The sequence below is a fragment of the Tamandua tetradactyla genome, chromosome 3, assembly GCF_023851605.1.
Source record: "Tamandua tetradactyla isolate mTamTet1 chromosome 3, mTamTet1.pri, whole genome shotgun sequence".
NCBI lineage: Eukaryota > Metazoa > Chordata > Mammalia > Pilosa > Myrmecophagidae > Tamandua > Tamandua tetradactyla.
The window spans coordinates 19,353,329-19,373,104 of record NC_135329.1 but is presented as its reverse complement, the minus strand read 5'-3'; the positions used below and the strand labels follow the sequence as shown (position 1 = coordinate 19,373,104).

General features: G+C 39.7%; 1 protein-coding gene across 2 annotated transcripts in view; it reads right to left on the bottom strand.

The window, feature by feature from the left end:
- The window catches only part of PSD3 (pleckstrin and Sec7 domain containing 3), a 661,802-nt gene extending 647,487 nt beyond the window's left edge, over positions 1-14,315 (bottom strand). For both annotated transcript variants that reach the window (XM_077152669.1, XM_077152668.1), the window contains exons 1-2: positions 14,128-14,315; positions 7,105-7,159 (exon numbers count right to left, since the gene is read on the bottom strand). The gene's annotated coding sequence lies outside the window, so the exon portion shown is untranslated. The remainder of the gene's footprint in view (positions 1-7,104; positions 7,160-14,127) is intronic.
- Positions 14,316-19,776: the final 5,461 nt, after the last annotated feature.

Below are 19,776 nucleotides of genomic sequence, written 5' to 3'. Positions count from 1 at the left end.
CATGAAGCTGGTAGGAATAAGAAACTAAAAATGGCCATTATATAATAAGTTCCAAGTGTGTGAAGGGCATTGTACAAACTATTTTACACAACTCAGCAGCCCCTCAAAAAATGCCACTTTCCTTCTCCACACTCTTTCCCTTTCCTAGTTGAATGATAAACCTCACAGAGATAATGGACAATCTTTTCCTAATGCCAACTAAGGAGATATTTTATTCATTCACCATTTATCCAAGTCCTTGCTGAACTGCCTCCATGTCCTGGGACTGCCATGGAGGTGGGAGGAATCACGTCATCCCAACTCTGGAGACAGTCACATAAACAAGTCATGACAGTACAACGTGACAAACACACCATGTGACAGGCATATGGCATTTTTAAGAGGCTTAATAACATTTAGTTTCAAGATGGCACCCCTCCCTTACTAATCTCATTCTGTCATCCACAAGCAAAGAATACAGAATCTAAGATTTGCTAATATCACCAAAGATCATTACCTCTTGCCTGGCTTTCTAGGAGGATCTTCTCCCATCCATGAATTCCTTTATCTTAAGTTCCAGAAATAGTTATTTTTCTCTTCCCATAGACCTCTCTGTTGCAGACTTAGAACAATGTTATGTTTCTCCTGAAAATGACTTCACATCCTTGCTTTAAACCTCTTTCAAAGGCTAGAAACTATGAACAAAGGTTAAAGAAATCCAGAACTCAGCTCTTGGGCCAAAAAAAAAAAAAAAAAAAAAGGCTGAAGACGTGTGACCTAATAAATCTGTTATGTAGGGCTCTCAGGATGCATAGAAGGATGAAAAGTTTTGTAACTAATATTCAGTTAGATAAAAAGAAGAGATACTTATGATTGAAAGCTATAAAACAATGGGGAAGATGATCTTTCCTGCAGAAATCCCCTGAAACTATATAGAAAGAGTGCTTCCTTCCTATAAATGGAGAAATGTACAACATAACTTTGTTATGTACAATATAACATACCCCTTTGCCCCAACTTAAAGGGGACGCACAGACTAGTAACATTCAGTTCATACAACAAATATTTATTGAACACCTACTATGTGTCTGGAGCTGGCACCTGGGACACATCAGTAAAATAAAATAGCCTAAAATTCCTACCCTTGTGAGGCTTTCATTCCAGCTGGGGTGAGGGAGACAAAAAAAAATTATAATAAGTAAAGCATAAATTAGAATAAGATAAGTGTTACTGAAGAAACAGTAAAGTTAGTTAGGGGCATTAGAAGTACAAGGTGGTGATGGGTATGGAGAGATTGCAATTTTAGATAGAACGGTTAGGATAAGCTCTTTTTGAGAAGTATCATTTAAGCAAAGACTTGAAGTCAGTGAAGAAGAGTCATGTCCAACTCTGGAGAAGGGTGTTTCACGTAGACAAACCAGACAATAGAAAAGCCCTGAGGAGAAATGTGTTCAATATGTAGAACAGCAGGAGACAAGCAAGGCTGGAACAGTGTGAGCAAGATTTTAGCAGCTGAGGTCAGAGAGATAATGGAAGGTGGGGAACTGGGGTGGCAGATGACATAGAGACTCATAGGCCATTTATTTGCAGGATTTGGGGTTTAACTTGAGGAAATAAGTGATCGATGAAAAGTTTTGGGGAGCAGAATAAAGTAATCTGACTTATGCTTTAAAAGGTCACTTTAGCTGCTATGTTGAAAACATACTAGGAATGGGGTGGGCCTTTGAAGAAGCAGAGTTTAATTAGGTAATCATTGTAATAATCCAGGTGGGAAATTATGGTGGCTTGTACCATATAATCAGATTTTAGATGTATTTTGAAGGTAAAGCTCGGCAGGACTTCCCAAAGAATTGGATGTGGGTGTGACAGAAAAAGAAGAGTCTGGATGACTCCAAATTTTTGGCCTAAGCAAATGCAAGGATAGGAATGCCATTAACAGAGAAAGACTGCAGATGGAGAAGATTTCAGGGGAGAGTTCTGGATATGTTAAATTTGAGATCTCTCATAGACATCTGTGGTGGCTTTGAACTGGGTCAATTTAGCAAAGAAAGAACCACATTCCCAGAATTCCTTTTCCTGTATGGTTCTGGGTTAGGTTGGCCACAATAAATTTGCACAAGGTTTGGAAGGTGGAGGTGAAGTAGCAGCACTCTGAAGGTAAGTATAGGGTTCTTGAGGACCACACATTTTGTCCCATACTTGTCGGCATGGGATACTAGCTGAGCTCACCACTCCTCCAGCTCCCAACAATTTTCCTCCTTCAGTTTTACTGACACCTGGGGCAGGTATATGTGCAGCCCCATGGTGAAGGGTACCAGCTCTTTCTCAAAGTCATCCATGTTGTTGAAGTTGGCAGCAGTGAGAGACAGATATGTTACCAGTTTTTTCTTGTTTTCCCTTATTTCATGTGTAGTTTTTCTTCCTAATTGCCAATTCAGTTGACTTACAGCAAATTCAAACCCACCACTGATACAAAGCAAACAGCTTTTCATAGATTTCTTCATGAGCTCCCAGAAGTACATAAATTCTAGTCTCTAAAATAAATCCCTTACTCCCATCATTTAGAGTGGTTCTGCTCTTCTGATTGAACCTTAACTAATGATTGAACTTCAACTAATATAACATTCACACGATATGTCATGTTGGACATAAAAGTCTAGAATTCTACAGAGAGCCCCAGCTGGATGTATAACTATCAGGAATCATCAGGATGTAGATGATATTGAAAGCCATAAGACTAGATTAGATCACCCAAAAAAGAAAGCATACAGATAGAAGATGTCCAAGAAACAAGCCCTGAAGTGCTCCAATGCAAAGAGGTCAGAAGAATAGAAGGAACCTGCCAAAGAGACTGAAAAGGAGTGAAAAATTAGATAGAAGTGAAATCAGAATAGTACAGAATTTTAGAATGAAGAAAGGAAGTATATCAAGGAGGAGAGAGTGATCAGACGTGCCAAATACTGACCACTGGTCAAGTAAGATAAGGATTGAGAACTGACCATTGGATTTCAAAACACTGAGGTTATTAATGATGTTTACAAGCATTGCTTGCTAAAGTAGTATGAGTAAAAGATCATAGTAGGTTCAAGAGAAAAAATAGGACAAAAAGACTTGGAGAAGATAACTCTTTGGAGAATTGTCTTTATAAAGTAGAGCAGAAAATGGAGATAAGGTCAATAAAAAGTTTTTTGTTAGGATTGGAGAAATAAAGCAAATTTGTGTTCTGATGAGAATGATTCAGTGCATGAAAGAGCGGTGGTAATGAAGATGTAGAGAAATTAGGACAATTGCTAGAGGAATATTCTCTAGTAGGTAATAGGTGATGGGTTCTAGTTCATACAGAGAGGAATTTCCCTTAGGAGAACAGACAGCTCAGGAAGGAAGGCATAGAATACAGGCTCACATGAGATAGATGTATAGTTGGAGTTTGAAAGGTCTTTCTGATTGCTTCAGTTTTCTCAGTAAGGTAGAAAATAAAGCCATCAATTGAGAGCAAGCATAGGAGAAAATGTATTGAGGTTTTAAGAGAGAGAAAAGGCATGAAATAGTTCTCTAGGAGAGCAAGAGAGTATATGGACTATGGAAATATAATAAGATTACAAGGCACCATTAAGGGCCCACCTGAGGATCATAGTCATAAATTTACAGTGAGACCATCTGGTGTGTGTGTGTGTGTGTGTGTATGTGTGTGTGTCATGGTCAACCGCACAGTGCAGTAGCAGAGTAGAACAAATGTAGGATTTAACCAGATATATAATTTTCTTAAATGAGAAAGATGAAGAAAGAGAAGAGCAAGTGAGTGATTATAATAATTGGCCATGGAATTTTAATTGGGTAAGGAGTGGAGGGAGAGACAGTGAATAGGTGAACGAATCAATGGCAAGATTCATGGGCATGAAGGATCCATTTTGGGATCAAAGGATTGCTGGAATTATAGTGGTATAATGAGTGAACTGGAAAGAGAAGAGGTAGAGGTTAGAGAGTAAGACGCATGAAATGAATATCATGGAGGACTGGAATTACTGGTAATGAGGTGAGAGTAGTGGCTGAGGTAGGGTGGAGGAAAAGATTATTGGAGAATAGGAACTAGGAAAGACCAGTATATTGCAAGGATCATTTATGCGTATACAGAAATCATCGAGAATTAATATGGGGAAAGTGCTGAAAAGAATGACAGTGACTCAGAAGCTGAAATGATCTAGAAATGAGGGTGCTTGCTTCAAGTTGATGACTTCAACAATGAAAGATGGTGTGTTACATAATCTGATGGCATGAGATTCAAAGCTTGAGAGACTTTAGGATAAGAGAGAAATGGTGTGCAAGAAGTAATGAGGGGCAAAAAGGACATCTACCCTTTGCAGTACCTGAGAGAGCTATAGGAGAAGCAAGGTTGTCAGAAGAGATGGAGGCTTCAGTTATTAGGTGAAGGAAAAGTTCTGAAGAAAAGCTTGAGAAGATGGGGAAATTTACTGATGATGCCTCATGAGTTCCTGAAGGCACGATGGTGAGTTTTGGGAGTTTGGAAGAGATGAGAGATGGGGAAGAAGAGGTGATGTGTAGAGTTGTCTGAAGAGTAGACTAAGGGAGATAACTAATGACTCAGGAAGCTGATTTTTTTGTGGTGGTAGATAAACACAAGGATTAAAAGTATAATGTCACATATGGGGAAAAGTTGACCACTTGATGGACAGGAAAGAAAAGATATGTTCTGTTTAAGTTCTGGCACTTATTATTTATGAAATCTTAAATTAATTTCTGTGCTTGACTTTCCATGTGAATCAAACAGAGTAGATTTCTTAAGGTAACATCAGCCCATAATATCATGAAATTTTTAGTAGTTTACACAGCCATGCTTTGGGGAAATGTACCTGGTGTCGTATCTTTAGGCCACTATGGCCCTGCCCATCTCACACAGCATACTCTCTGTTAGCAGAACTAGTTGAAAATTAGTTTTCACTATCCCTTCCTTTCACCCTGCAATCTGCTTTTGATTCTATAAGCACTTTTTACTTCTAGCTTCCAACTTCCCTCCTTCTCTAGTTCCTCAGATTGCCAGCACACCTTCCTCTTTCTTATTATGATTGTAATGTTCTAGGGTTCTATTCTTCACTGAGTTAACTAGTGTTCACCTAACCTCTGCTGGATGCAATGCAGTACCACTCCAGTAAACCTCAACATCTCCAATGGCCAAGGCCCTCTCTATTTCACCATGTGGGAAAGACTAACCCAATATCAGTGTTCTTAAATCTCACTGACAGACCTGTATTTATTTACAAAGGGTTGGCAAGCCTTTCCTCCTCTTTCTCTCCTACACACAGTACCCTTACAAAGTACAAGCAGAGAGGTCTTGAATTGGGCCAGTTCTTTTCATGAATTTCCTGGGATGAAGGGTATAAAGTACTAAAGACATAGAAGCCCTAGCTTCAAAGGTAGCCTTAATTCAAAGACTTGTCTCTCTTCCACCTGTGCAGGTGCCTTTCCTACTAACAATCTATATATGTAGAGGTGTGTTGCTTCAAATAAGGGGAAGAGCCATGGATTTCTTCGAGAATCCAGTGAAAGCTATCAACACTCACCCACTCACCCCAGAAAACTGTGCATACCTGTATTTCTGCATACAATTGCAGGGACCAAAGAAAGGGTCATCTAGAATGCCAGGATTGGGTTTCTCTAATTTGGCCAGGATCCCTTCCTAGAGGGAACTTAATTCATTTACCCTTTTTCAAGGAGAAAGTGAGAGCTTCCAGAAAAGAGATTGCAGAGGTTCCACTCCTTCCCTCCTGTGTGTGTGTGTGTGTGGTGGGGGGGGGGGGGGGGGATGAAGTTCCCAGGAGAGAGAAGGAAAAAAATCTTATCTCTTGACTGAAAGCATGTCTTTTCAGGATCATATCTACAAAATAAATCAAACACTCTCTAAAAAGCTGTAGGCCACACTGTCAGGTACAGTTCTCAGTCACTGCTCCACCCTCTCCAATCCACCCATTTCTACGTTAATCTTACTCCTATGCTTATATCCTGCCCTTTTTTCTAATGATGATTGTGAAATTAGGCTGAAATTCAGACTGCATTCCACTCAGTTTCTAACACACCACCATAAAATCAGTGTTATTAGTAACACTATTTGCAATATTTATTCTCCTTAGGAATATATAACATGACACAGGATTGTCCGCTTTCTATTAGAAAAAAAAACAGAAAATTTTTCTAATATTTCTATTAGAAAAATAAATAAATAGTTATTTTCCTAATTATTTGTGAACTTATGTTTTTGTGTAGTCATCAGTTGTCTTTAAAGGGAACCTGACATTTCCTACTAGCAACTGCTCTGCAAGGCAACTAGTTATCTGATATGTCTGGTTCACAAATTACTCTTTGACATTTAATGCTGCAATGATTTCACATTTAGGTTTTTCCCCACTGATTAGATGAGGGCAAAAGACAATATAGAAGCCAATATATTAGGCCTGATTACAAAAATAAGAATATTTTTATGGACAAAATAGAAAGTTAAAAGTTTTTTTTAATTTAACCTCTATTTTTTTAAGTTTACACGTACGGCTTTTCCTTGGAAATTCCTGATGCCTTATTTTAATATTTTTATAGTTAACAGTTTTTTTTAATAGTTTTCTGGTCAGGCATTCAGTACTTTTGTTATGATTTTGTCTTTTTAACACCAAAGATACTATTAAATAAAGAACAAAAAAATAAAGTTTCTACTCCTTAAAAAATGGAACTAGGTCTCCTTGACTCAGGTTAGACTTGAGTTTTTTAAATAAAAAAAAAAATCATCCCTCAGTGTATGTATATGAAAACGCTGCATAACCAGTAAATATATCTGAAAATATTGAGAGAAAAGCATAATTCATAAGTCATTAACCTGCCCAAATCCTCAAATACCAGGTCACTGGCAATATAATTTATACTAGAGTAGATTTAAATGATGAAACCAGATACTTTTCTGACTTTCCTCCTCCAAAGGGAAAAAGTCCCAAAACACCCCTATGACCATGTGAAAATTTTTATTTGTACATAATCATTGTAATAAAAAGGATAAAATTTTATTCCTAAAATATACTCTTGCTAGTGTTTTGCTTCATATGAAAGTTTAAATCCTCAGTGACTTACCAGGCTTGCATCTGTGAGGTCCCTGGAGAGACTCCTGTTTAGTATGAGGTCGCGTCTGAAATGTAAGGTATAAAGCGCATTCAGTTAAGCTGCCTAATGGTAGTGACCTTGTTTATTCCACTGGACTCTGCAACGGAGTGGTCATCCCAATCCCTTCCTTCAGTAAAATCTTCAAATTACGACTTTTCTTTTCATCTTCCTTCATTCACCTACACTTTAAGCCATGGGTGAAAAACACACAATCTTGTCTCACTTATTCAAGGAAAAGGTGCAAAAATGCACATGTGAATTCTGAATTATAAATTATAAGTTGCAACAATGATTTAAGTGTTTCTTCAAAGAGATATAGCTAAACCCCATTAGCTCTCTGCTTGTACATATTTGGCAAGAGAGTAAGTTTTTAAAGTGCTGGAATAATATAAGTACAGCAAGGGACAGTGTTTCTAAAGGGAGAGAGAAAGGGAGAGTGTTTCTAAAACAAGTTGGGAGGGTAATAGGACTCTCTGGCTCTGACAGTTAATCCAAAACCTGCTACAGGAAGTGCACTGGTCAGCTAAAGTTAGAGAAACAGTGGCCTCTTACGGAGTCCAGATGTCATACTGATTATATATGGTGTGGTGACTTGTTTATTTGGACAGTCATTCGAGTAATATGAGATAAGAGGGCTGCAGTAGAAATGCCTTCTTAGGCACAATTACTTCATTTTTTATAAATGAGGTAAAATAGATTTCATTCTGTTACTCTTCTCTGTCCTTACTTCCCAGCAGACATCTCAATGCCCTCTTGGACATTTTAAGGATGCAAAAACACTCTACTGAGAGGTTCAAAAGAAAACGAAGTTACAACATGTGAATTTTTGTTTCCCTAATGTTTCTGGTTTTCTCTAGGGTGATATCAGCAAACAATCTTACTGTTTATTTTGACAACCTATATTTAAAAAAAAAATCCTACAACTAGGAAAAATACTTTTCTCTGGATACAGCAATTTTGCCCATTTGACACATAAAATATAAGCAAAAAAATCACAGACATGGTAGTAGGTGGCGGGGGGATCTGGGGAGAGGAAAGCAGTGGGAAAACCAGGGTCTTCAGAGCCAAGAAGACTGGCACCTGCCGGTGGACCAAGGTCTACTACAAAGCTGTTCCCAAAGTAAACCAGCCAGAGAGGCTGCACTTTGGTTCGTTTCAGATTTGTTTTCGTATTGGGGTTTAAGGGGCTTCAGATTCAGAGAACTCTGAACCTCCAGAAGGCAAACACTGGTGTGCTTTGTCTAGCCATGGCAGAACGGCATCCAGAAGAGATGGCAATGGTAAACATGCACAAGGCCACACAAAGTCTAGGGAGGAGAAAAAATATTTGAGCCAGTCCTTTGAATTTTGAGTAGCTCATAGCTGGTGGGTGGAGGGGGGGGGCAATGGCACAACAGGTAAAAGTAAAATAAATAAATTTTAAAAAGTAAAATAAATCCAAAGTTAAATCAAGAGGTAGGCTCCTTTGGTCAAAGAATGGCCTGTTAAAGGTAATTCCCATGGGTCTCATTTGAGGTGATAGTACAAAGTCACATGAAATACATTTAGCAAAAACCTTGGAGTTAAAGATCATCGGGTCACTCTATATTTCCCCAAATGAGGATGTCCTGTTGTGTTACATGACCTATTTACTAAGCACAAAACAGGAATTATCATGGATCAATATCAAGAATCTAAGATAATGCTTCTATGGGTTTTCAATTATTATTTTCCTCAAGGACACATTCAGTTATACATAAATATATATATTTATAAAAATTCTCAAAAAATAAAGTTTCATAGTATGGGATTCTTTACCACATAAATGAAAAATAGTCAATTTTCATTTCTACCTGAGTGTGCATTCATTGAAAACATTTTTGCAGTCCAGTGGAAAACCAAGGGAAATCCTGCAAAGGTCCTCCTGAGGTTTGCAAACCTAATGGAATACTTTGTACAATGAAGTATGTTTGCGATTGCGACATAATTGCATGCTTATCTACTTCCAGAGTTGTTTTATATTTATCTGAGCTACAAACAGCTACCAAAGGTCAGACTACCTCACAGAGTAGTCTGATTTTTCTTCAGTTAAGGCATCCATCTGCACTGTGTTATTGCAGCATTTCATCTTCTTCAGTTTTATTCCCTGTTCCGGTGAAGGCATCTCTCCCTCTGTTCCATGTCTCAGAATCTATTTCATTCCACTGATATTTCCTAAGTCAGAAAGAAAAAGGTGCTACCTCCCTATCCATCATGTGCTATTTTATTTTGAAAGAGTTATAAGGGATACAACACATCTAAAGATTTTAAACAGTGGTAGTTGATCTTTCTTTTTTCCTATATATTTTTTATCACTACATGACTAATAAAGGATCATTGTACAAAATTTGGAAATTCAGGAAAGTACAAAGTATAAACACGAAAATACAAATCAATCACATTACCATAAGCCAGAGATAACCACTCAATATTTTTTCCAGTCCTTTTGTCTAGTCACATCCTCTTATATATGTAATATTATGTCCTGGTTTTTTTCCACCTACCTTCATATTAAGAGCACTTATGTTCCCATATTCTTCAAACATGATTTTAATTTATATTGAATACAAATAATTTGTTTAATCTTTCCTTCATTCCAGAGCATTTCCATATACCCTAGTTTTTTTATTATTTTAAATAATGTTATATATTTCTTGCCATTTAAAAATGACCCTTATTAATTAAAAGCAATGAATTAGTTCAGTAATTCCGTACCCATAAAAAGTGTCAGTAACCTGTGAGGAGAGGACCTGCCATCACATTCTGACATGACACAGATGTGGGACAGAGGCCACATACATCTCCTGAAGGGCTCTGTTTCTAGTGGGGCTTCAGCTCATGGTACCTGAAGAAACTTTCTGCTTGGATGTCTCCTCTTACCTCAATGTCAAATTGCCCAAAATTGAGCTCATTAGCTTCTTTCCAGACCAACTTCCCCAAAGAGCTTCCCTGAATCTCTCTGCACCCCCAATTTCCTAGTCAGAACACAAAACACAAAAGACCCCCAAAGGAGGAACTAGTTCACCTTTTCTCTCTCTCTCTCTCTCTTTTTTCCTTTTTTTGTATGAGTGGCCCAGAGGAGCTCCTTATTTGTCTGAGGTCACATACTTGGTTAATTTGAAATTTGGAATTCTTTGTTTTTTTTCACATTCTTCATCTGTCATGCTTAACTGAACATTAAGACCTAGCCCTTTGAGTTGACTTTCTTAAAGACATTTAATTCCACTTTATGCCAACTCCTGCCACCCCATTCCAGATTCTTCTTTGTTTCCACACCCAACAGCCACCTAGGTCGCCTTCCTGCCTCTCCGGTCTCCTTGTCCTAGTCTTCCTTGCACACTTTATCAAACTGACTTTTCTCTATGTCATTATCCTGCTCGAAAACTTCACTGACTTCTTTTTGAAATCTGTCTAATACATAAACACCTTTCCCTGGCTCTCAAATTTTATTCAATCCTCTAAGGCCTGATCAAGTCTCATCTACTCCATGAAACAGAAGGAGCTACATAATGGATTTGAAGTTCACTGACTTGAGATCAAGCCTCTGCTTCACCATTTATGCTGGGAGATTTGGGGGAAATAATTAATTCTTTTAAATCTATTTCTGCATTTGCAAATAAGAATAGTCATACTAATACCTGCCTACCATCCTCCAAGGATACAAGGAAGGACTGAATGTGTGTTAAAATGTTTTGATAAGATGCTTAAGTATTGCACAAATGAGAGAAAATACTGCCCACTGATACCTATCATTTTGAACCATTTCAGTATCTAGGTCTGTACCACATAATGAAGCACTGAGTTACTTTCTGACCCATCATACTCTTCCATTGTTTTTTATGTATGGTAGTCCATATTACTCTGCCTAACTATAAAGTCTCTGAACACAATCTAACATCTTTTTTTTTTCCCTGCATGGGCAGGCACTGGGAATTGAACCCGGGTCTCTGGCATGGCAGGCGAGAACTCTGTCTGCTAAGCCACCATGGCCCGCCTTAATATAACATCTTATATTGCATTAACACCCAAAGCCTAATACACACATTGTCTTAATGACTGGTAGACTCATCTAGATATGTCCTAGTTCTAAGACCTAAATTGGGGTCACATTGGGATTTAGATATAAATGTAAGAGCTGGTGAGGCCCAGTTTTCTAGAGGTTTTCTGGAATAGAAAAGCCTGATACTTTGGGAGTCCTGGAAGACTGGGGTCAAGGTTAGCATACACCTCTGTGAAGTCATGAAAATGGACTCGCAATTTGGATTTTGACTCTCAGAGATGTTCACTGAATTCTCACAGTAATTCTTACTGGGCATACTTACTGAATTCAGAGAGCAGATGATAGAATGCCTCTGCAGACATCCTGCAATAAATTGTAGGTCTCTGGCTATCTTTATTAGAAAGGCCAGGCTAGCTAATGATAATGTACAACTAAAAATGGTCTGTTGACAATCTGCTTATAAATTACTCATTTCATCTAAAATCCATTTCTCAATTTTGGTTATCTAGCTATTAGAGTCTTAAGGAATATTTTTTTTCCTAATGGAGCTATGGTGGTTTGGAGCTGCATGTACTCCAGAAAAACATGTTCTTAAACTTAATCTGTTACTATGGGTGTGAACCCATTGTAAGTAGAGCCTTTTGATGAGGTTACTTCCGTTAAGGTGTAGCCCACTTCAATTAGGATGGGTCTTAATCCTGTTACTGGAGTCCTTTAGAGTGGAATGAAATTCAGACAGAGAGAGAGAAATCCTCCAGAAACAAGAGCTGAAGATGAACAGAACCAGAAAAAAAGGCAGAAGCCACCACTTGCCTTAACGTGTGACAAGGACCAAGGATGGCCAACAGCCACCCTCAAAATACCACTGTCTTTGGGGGGAAAGCACTGCCTTAATGATGCCTTGGTTTCATTTTTTTCCCAATCTCAAAACCATGAGAAAATTTACCATGATTTGCCAAACCCCAACCAAAACCATTCCTGCCAACCCTAAAGAATACCTTGTGCTCTATCTGAGATTCTACAAAGCATTCCATGCACTGTGATTACTTTCCAGAAACCTACAACCTCCAGATGAGTTCCTAGGCCAGATAAGTCCTGAAACCCAAATGGCCAGCCTCTCCAGAACATCAACCAGTTCCATCCCCCTATCCCATATTACCAACAACTCTTTCTAATATGAAAAAATCAGAATGATCATAGCCCAAATACCCCTAAAGAGTGGGTAAAAGGTCAAAGGAGAAGGTGAAGTTTTATCAGAGAAGACAGGATTTAAGAAATGAATATGACTGCTGAATCATTATATTGATATTTCTTTCAGTCTTCAGTGTCTTAGAGCAGCTAGAATTAAAAACCTGAAATTGTGGAACTGTAACTCATACCAAACTCTGAAATCTGTTCTATAACTAATTACTGCAGTGTGCTTTGAAATGTACTGCTTTTTTGTATAGATGTTATTTTTCACAACTAAAAAAACAAACAAACATGAGCAAATAAATTAACATTATTTAAATGATATTTGCTGAGAAGCCAAGGAAACTAAAACAAGGGCCAATCCCTAAAAAAGTCAGCTTCAAGGCCTTAGGGTTAGGGTTAGGGTTAGGGTTAGTGTCAAGAAATAGGGTTAAGGCTAGAGTTAGGGTTATGCTTAGTTTTATGGTTTGTGTTAGAGTTAGGGTTCAGTTTAGCCAAGGCTTAAATTTAGGTTTAGGCTTAGGGTAAGAATTCAGTGTCATAGTTAAGTTTAGAGTTGGGGCTAGAGTTACAGTTTAGTGTAAGAGTTAAGGTTAGGGTTAGGTTGGATTCATGGACGCAAAGGCTAGTTTTATAAAAAGGTATTCTTCAAAATCTCACTTTGTATGATAAAAGAAGACAAGTCCACTACATTTTTGGCCAGCATCTTTGGGGCTATAAAGGCATTTTGGGAGAAGAACCCTCAATTTACAGTATTCTAAGATTAAAAGCAACTATACAGTTTTCCATTGTTATCAAAGTCCCCCACCCCCCACCCCCAGAATGTCTGGAATTGAAAAAGCGGCTAACATTTCTAATGCCCATATAACCCTTCTAAATGTCCATCCGTGGATTGTCTTCAGTTTGTATTGCCCTCCCCCTATATCCTCAAACTCCAACATAAAAGCTGACACCTTTAAAGAAAAAAAGCTGTGATCTGGAACCCTCTTACATTTCATCTGAAAACTTTTGTATTTTAAAATGAAAAGTAGATATACTTTTGAAGTGCCAGTCATTTGTCAAGCACCATAAGCAGAACATACAGTTTTTTACAGACTCACACTTTTAAACTGTTAAGCAACTCTGGAATCTGTATTTCCAGTCTAGACCTTTTTTCTCAAACTACAAACTTTACTTCCAATGACTGATAGGATGTCTCCATGTGGTACCTTAACTTGAACAGGTCCAAAAGTATATCCACAGGCTCTACAACTTCATCTTCCACATCTGCTTCTCTCCCTTTTTTTTTTAATCTCATTCAACAGTAAGACCATTTACCAAGTGTTCCAAACCAGAAACTTTGGCTCAACTCCTTCCTCACCTCTCACTGTTCCATCCTATGTAAACAATTTACCAAATCTCCTCTCCAACTCCTCACTTCTGTCTTCAATTCAGACCTTATCATCTCTTGCCTAAACCATTGCAATAGCCTGTTTAAGAACCTTCAAATATCAGTGGTAGAATGCTCGCCTTCCATGCAGGAGGCCCGGGTTCGATTCCCAGGATGCACCCCCCCAAAAAAACCTTCAAATAATTTTCCTGTCTTCAAGCTCATCCTTGTCCAATCTGTCCTCCCCACTGTCACCAGACTGTGGAATCTTTATTATGTCATGCCCTAGCTGAAAATCTTTCCACAGTCCCTTCCAGTGTCTCTTTTATGAAAACTTTGTCTCCCCTGTTGTCCTAGAATTTTCCAATTCCTCTATTGAACCCCCCATACCTTGTACATCTATCATTATACTTACCACACTTCATAACACTTGTTTCGATCAACTAAGATGGTAAATTTTCCAAAGCTGCGATGATCTCATTCATTTCCCCTCACCAGTGAACTGAACCGTTTAATGAGTACTCACAACATTTTGTTGAACAAAGTAGCTTACAGGACTGAGTAACTCTCGCAGATCCTCTTTATATATTAGTGTGGCCAGTCCCAAAATAAAACTTATGCTGTGTAAGGTTTTGTTTAAAAGCACACCCTACATCTTAGCAGGAAGTTACAGATTAATAAACAGCTGACAAAACAAACTGAATAGCAACCAGTGAATCAAAAGTAGACCATTCAACTTCTGTTAAGCAGAACTGAAGGAGAAACAGAATAGGTTGAAACTTCCCTTCTTGATGGAAGAATCTGCAAAGGTTCTGAAGGTTCCTGAGCATGGGGGCTCTGGGTATTTCCTTAAACAGTGGTAAAAATTCAGGTACAGGAAATGGCAAAAATAAAAATGCTGGGCTTTTTGTAAATACAGAAACTGCATTAATACCAAATTTGTGACCACAGAATGTCCACCACACCCTACCTCTTCCTCTTGAGTAACAAAGAGGCTTGGGTGGAATGTACCGTTTTTCAGCACAACTCCATGAGAATATATGGTGAGTTTTCTATAACCTCTATAAAAAATTCTGCAGCGGAACTGGGGATGGAGAAGAGTGGGTGAGGGAACTGATGTCACAATTTTTAAATTAAAAAAGCTCAGCTACCTGTCTTCATTACAGAATTAGGGCCTGCGCCCTGGGCGCAGTCTGGGTGCAGGTGATGCCTCCCACTTGAAGCATTTCTCTCTCAGGACACGCTAACATCCAGTGCCTAGGCAAGCCCTGACCCCTGCAGGATGGGCCTTTTCACCTGGAAGTTTGTTAACCCAGAGGAAATGGAAGGGTATCACTGCTGAGAGACTGGATATACAAAGGGACAATCGCCAGATCTGGTACAAAAGTAGAACTGACCCCTAACCTCTGCAGCAACCAGCCTGGGAAGCGGAGTCATACCATCTGCAGTAATCAGCTCAAACCGTGAGCCTATGACTGCCAGCTTCCTGAATTTGTGCCGGGTTGGGGACAAGGGGTGGGGGCACGAGGGGTGGCCCCTCTTCCGATTCAGCACCACCCGGTAAAAGTCAAATATGCTCTCCAAACACAGGATTCCAGGCTTCGAGTTAGCCACCTCCAGCTTCTCCCTGCCAACAACCTTCAATCAGAGCAGACTTGAAGCCTTTTTGTTCACATAAAGCTTTCCCATTTCTTTGCCTGCCTTGGAGTATCTGCCAAATGCAAGTGATGGTGGCTGACTCTCTTGCTCTAGCAAATTCTCAACAACTAGTCTCTACTTATTTTCATGTGGGTGGTCTTCCTTTTTCCAAAGTCTCTTTGAAGCATACCGGGCGCCTACCTCACGTGAAAGAACTTGGACTTGCATGGAGAGGTGGGAACTGGAATTGGAAAAATGGTGGGGGGTGGGTCCTTTAAAATACGGTGCAAGTAAAGGGCACCAGGGACTCCTTGGGCTGGGCCTTGGGAGCCGCTGGAGAAAGGCGGGGAAAAATAACGCCGCCCGCAGGGAGCCAGCCGCGCCCGGGAAAGCACTTCGGGAAGCCCGGGAAAGCGCCGGCCTCCGCTTCCCTCACGGAAAACGCCGGGGATGGTCACCCGCCCCGGCCGGAGCGAGGCCGGCGGTAGAAGCGCGGCCCCCGTGGAGCCCTGCCCGACCGCTCGGGAGCCGCGGGAGGGGGCGGAGGGGCGCGGCGAGGAGGCGCGGGGGCCGCCGGGAGACGCACGCAGAGCGCGGCCCGCGCCACAGGAGGGCGCCGTCGGCAGCCGCGCGGTCCCGCCGCCCTTTCTCAAGGCGCGCTGGAGCTGGCGTGGCGCGTCGCGGGGCTCCGACGCGGCCGCGGGTGAGGCGGCGGTTCCTGTCCTACGAGCCACGTGGGCCACACCAGAGTGTGTCCTCCCCAGAGAGGCGGAGATGGTGAAGGAGACGCACCGCCCCACCTTGCCTCCGGGTCCCCTGTGCTGGACCGCTGGCCTTGCAGGTCCTGTGACCGCGCAGGCGGGACTCCACGGGGCTCTGTTGACTTTGGGAACAGAAAGTGTAAAGAAAAGAGATTCTCAAGAGGAGCAGAAACAAAACTAGCCAAGAGCGAAGACAAACGCAGCAGGTTCAAACATTCCTGATGCCAAATAAAAATGATTTCTTCGAGCAAACCTACAGAGTTATCTGTAAGGACTGGCAGGTGTGGTTTGCTAAGGGCTCATCTTCACATTTGTCTCATTAACGTCAAACTTGTAATTCTGACTTTTGGGGCCTGGGAGAATAGTTGAACTAAGAAGTTGCAATTCTGTTTTTGTTTTTTAATTGGAATCGCACTTGGGGTAGTGGCTTTCCCAGAAGGTTCTCCTTTTTGCGGTTACTCTTTTCTAGCCTTATTCTGTATAAAAAATGGTGAAAAATCATAGCTTAGTGAGACTTTTGGATGTTTGTGAAACTGTGGAAAATGCCAACAATCATTTGCTCAGATAAAGCAGGAATATTGATTAGTAACAGAATGACAGTTCAGACTTACATTGGTGAGATTTATTTGAATGCCTTCAGATAAAACCAATGGATTTTTCAAAAATTAATTTGCTAGTTTCAGTTTTTTAGAATGGCTTAAAAACAATTAATGACTTTTTAAAAATCGATGTGGTAATGGAATTTATGTTTGAAAGTTTGGGAGAATCTTCAACTCATATGTCATGTAATGGGAAGTGCTTTACTATATGTATAGAGAAATTAAATCCATAATTTGTTTTTGGTTTCTGTTCAACGTGTCTGCTACTATTTAATGATTTATGAATGAAATAATTAACTTATGAAGTATCTTTTGAATCTTTTTATAACATCAGATTGTCAACATAGTAACCATGCTTCTTAATTATCCTCCTTGTGTCCAAAGAGGTGCTAGCACGACATTTTCCTGAGCAGGGAGAAAGAACTTCTCATTCTGCCTCTATGACTATCAGTTTTTCACTTCCTTCCCTAATCAGTACAGAGTCTAATGTCAAAGGAGGAAATTCTTCCCTGTCAGCAGCCCTCTACAGCAACGATGTCAGGCTACTAAGCCCATGACCCTTTGGCTCATCTGTCTACATCCTTTCCTCACCTTCCAGGTGTAGGAATCAAATCCCTAGTGGCCTGGCAATAATTTCAGGGAACTAGTTCCAGGCAGAAAAATCTCATTGGTGATAAAAGAAGGCCTAAGGCTCCTATCCACATGATTCTAATCCTCATTGTAACAAAGTGAATGGGACTGTCCTCTTTTTTCTCAGCTCTCTTCCGTTACTGAATTATGTTTGTTTTAACCTTTTGGTGTCCTTTCTCTTCTTTCCTCCTTCAGGGTTTAAATCCAATTTATTTCATGACATACAGTCATCTTGGAGGAGGGGACTTGGTGTCTCTGTGCCGTTGTCCTGGATGTGCCCGCTCTTCCTTGCCCCTGGCTCAGCCCCCCAATCTGCTGGGGAGCTCTTCTGGTTTGCCTCTGACAAGAATTTACTTGTGTCACTTATGGTGCGCTATAATCAAGTCCTTGCCAATAAGTTTAGCACAACAGAAAAATGAATCCCAGAAACACTGAGGTGGGACTAGTGGGGTTTTTGACAAAGAGGGATGTGTCATTAGCTTAACAACCCCATCTCACCCCATATATAATCAAGTATGCACCCCTTTATTAGATTGATGTTCCATAATAAGCCACCTTTCCTTATCCTTTCTTCAAAAACCCTCAGTGGGTCTTGTTTCCTCTAACACTAAATATAATTGAGACTTGGCTTTTAAAGCCATCCAAAATTACCCTGCCTCTCTACCTTTACTTCCCAATATTATGGAACCCTGAAGTAGAGTCTCATTTCTGTCTAAATCATTTCCATAAATTATCATTGAGCATCGACTTTCTGCCAAGCACTGCACTATGATGAAAATCTCTGCTCAGGATGTATCGGGGAGACATACAGTTATGTAAGCATAATGTCACGGCAGTAATAATAATTAATCACTAACATTATTAAGCCCTTTGTATATTCTAGGTGTCATTCTAAGCATTTCACACTCATTCTTTTAAACCTCGCTTATGATAGGTATCATTAGTGTCCTCACACAAGGCCTGCAGCTTCCATCTGGGCCCTGGTGACTTCTCTGGTTCCCCCTCATGCCACCGGCTGTTCTGTCTGGAAAGACACTGTAGATGAGTGAAGGAAACCAACTTGCAAAATAGCTTTATTAAGATAAACAAATGCCCTGAACGCAACAGAAAAATCACAAAGTACATGAAGAGCCAAGGAGAAATGACCCAGCCGAATGACTAAATCAAAACATTGGAAGGGACATAGAATACAGAACAACTACTCAGGGATATTTATAATGAAGTAAAGGATATCAGGAAGACACTACAAGAGCATAAAAAAGAGTTCAAAAGTTTTAGTAGAAAGATGGCAATTCACAGAGATGAAAGATACAGTAGACCAAATTAGAAATATACTGAAAAAACAATATAGCAGATCTGAAGAAGCAGAAGGAAGAATAAGTGGGCTAGAAGACAGAACAATTGAACTAGAGTTCACAAAAAAAATGGTAAGAAAGATATAAAAAAGGAGCTAGACCTTAGGGAAATGATAGGCAATAAAAGGAGTGCAAATATGAGAATTATTGGTTGAACCAGAAGGAGAAAAGAAGAGTAAAGGGCTGGAAAGATTAGTTGATGATATAATCAGGGAAAACTTCCCAAACCTTATAGAAGATATAAATATGCAAATCAAAAAGACTCAATGAGCCCCAAATAGAAGAAGCCCCAAGACACATACAAATCAAACTATAAAATGTTGAAGAGAAGCATAAAGTCTTGAAAGCAGCATGAGAAAAGTGATCTACTACATACAGGGAGAAATACATAAGATTGAGTTTAGACTACTAAACAGGCTCCTTGGAACCAAGAAGGCAGTTGTATGATATTTTTAAGATCTTGAATGAGAGAGACTTCCAGCCAAGAGTTCTTTATCCATCCAAGTTGTCCTTTAAAATTGAGGGAAAGATTAAAATCTTCAAAGACAAATAGAGAATGAGAGAACTAGACAGCAAGAGACCTGCCCCACGAGAAATACTAAAGGAATCCTGTCAGCTGAAAAAAAAAAGACCATGAGAGGGAGGTCTGGAGGAGGGCATGGAATTGAAGACTACCAGCAAGGGTAATTTAAAGGACAAAAAGAGAGAGAAGGAAAAATATGTATATAGATCTGACAGATAAAAGCCAAAGGATAAGATGGTAGATTCAAGAACTGCTTTTGCAGTAATACTTTTGAATATGAATGAACTAAACTCACCAATTAAAAGATACAGGTTTGCAGAATGGATTAAAAAATATGATCCATCTATATGCAGCTTACAAGAGACACGTCTTAGACCCAAGGATACAAACAGGTTTAAAGTGAAAGTATAGAAAAAGATGTCCTATGCAAGCTATAAACAAAAGGCAATAGGAGTAGCTATACTAATATCAAACAAAAGTCTTTAAATGTAAAGATATCATAAGAGACAAAAGGATACTACATATTAATAAAAGGGACAATTCACCAAGAGGAAGTAA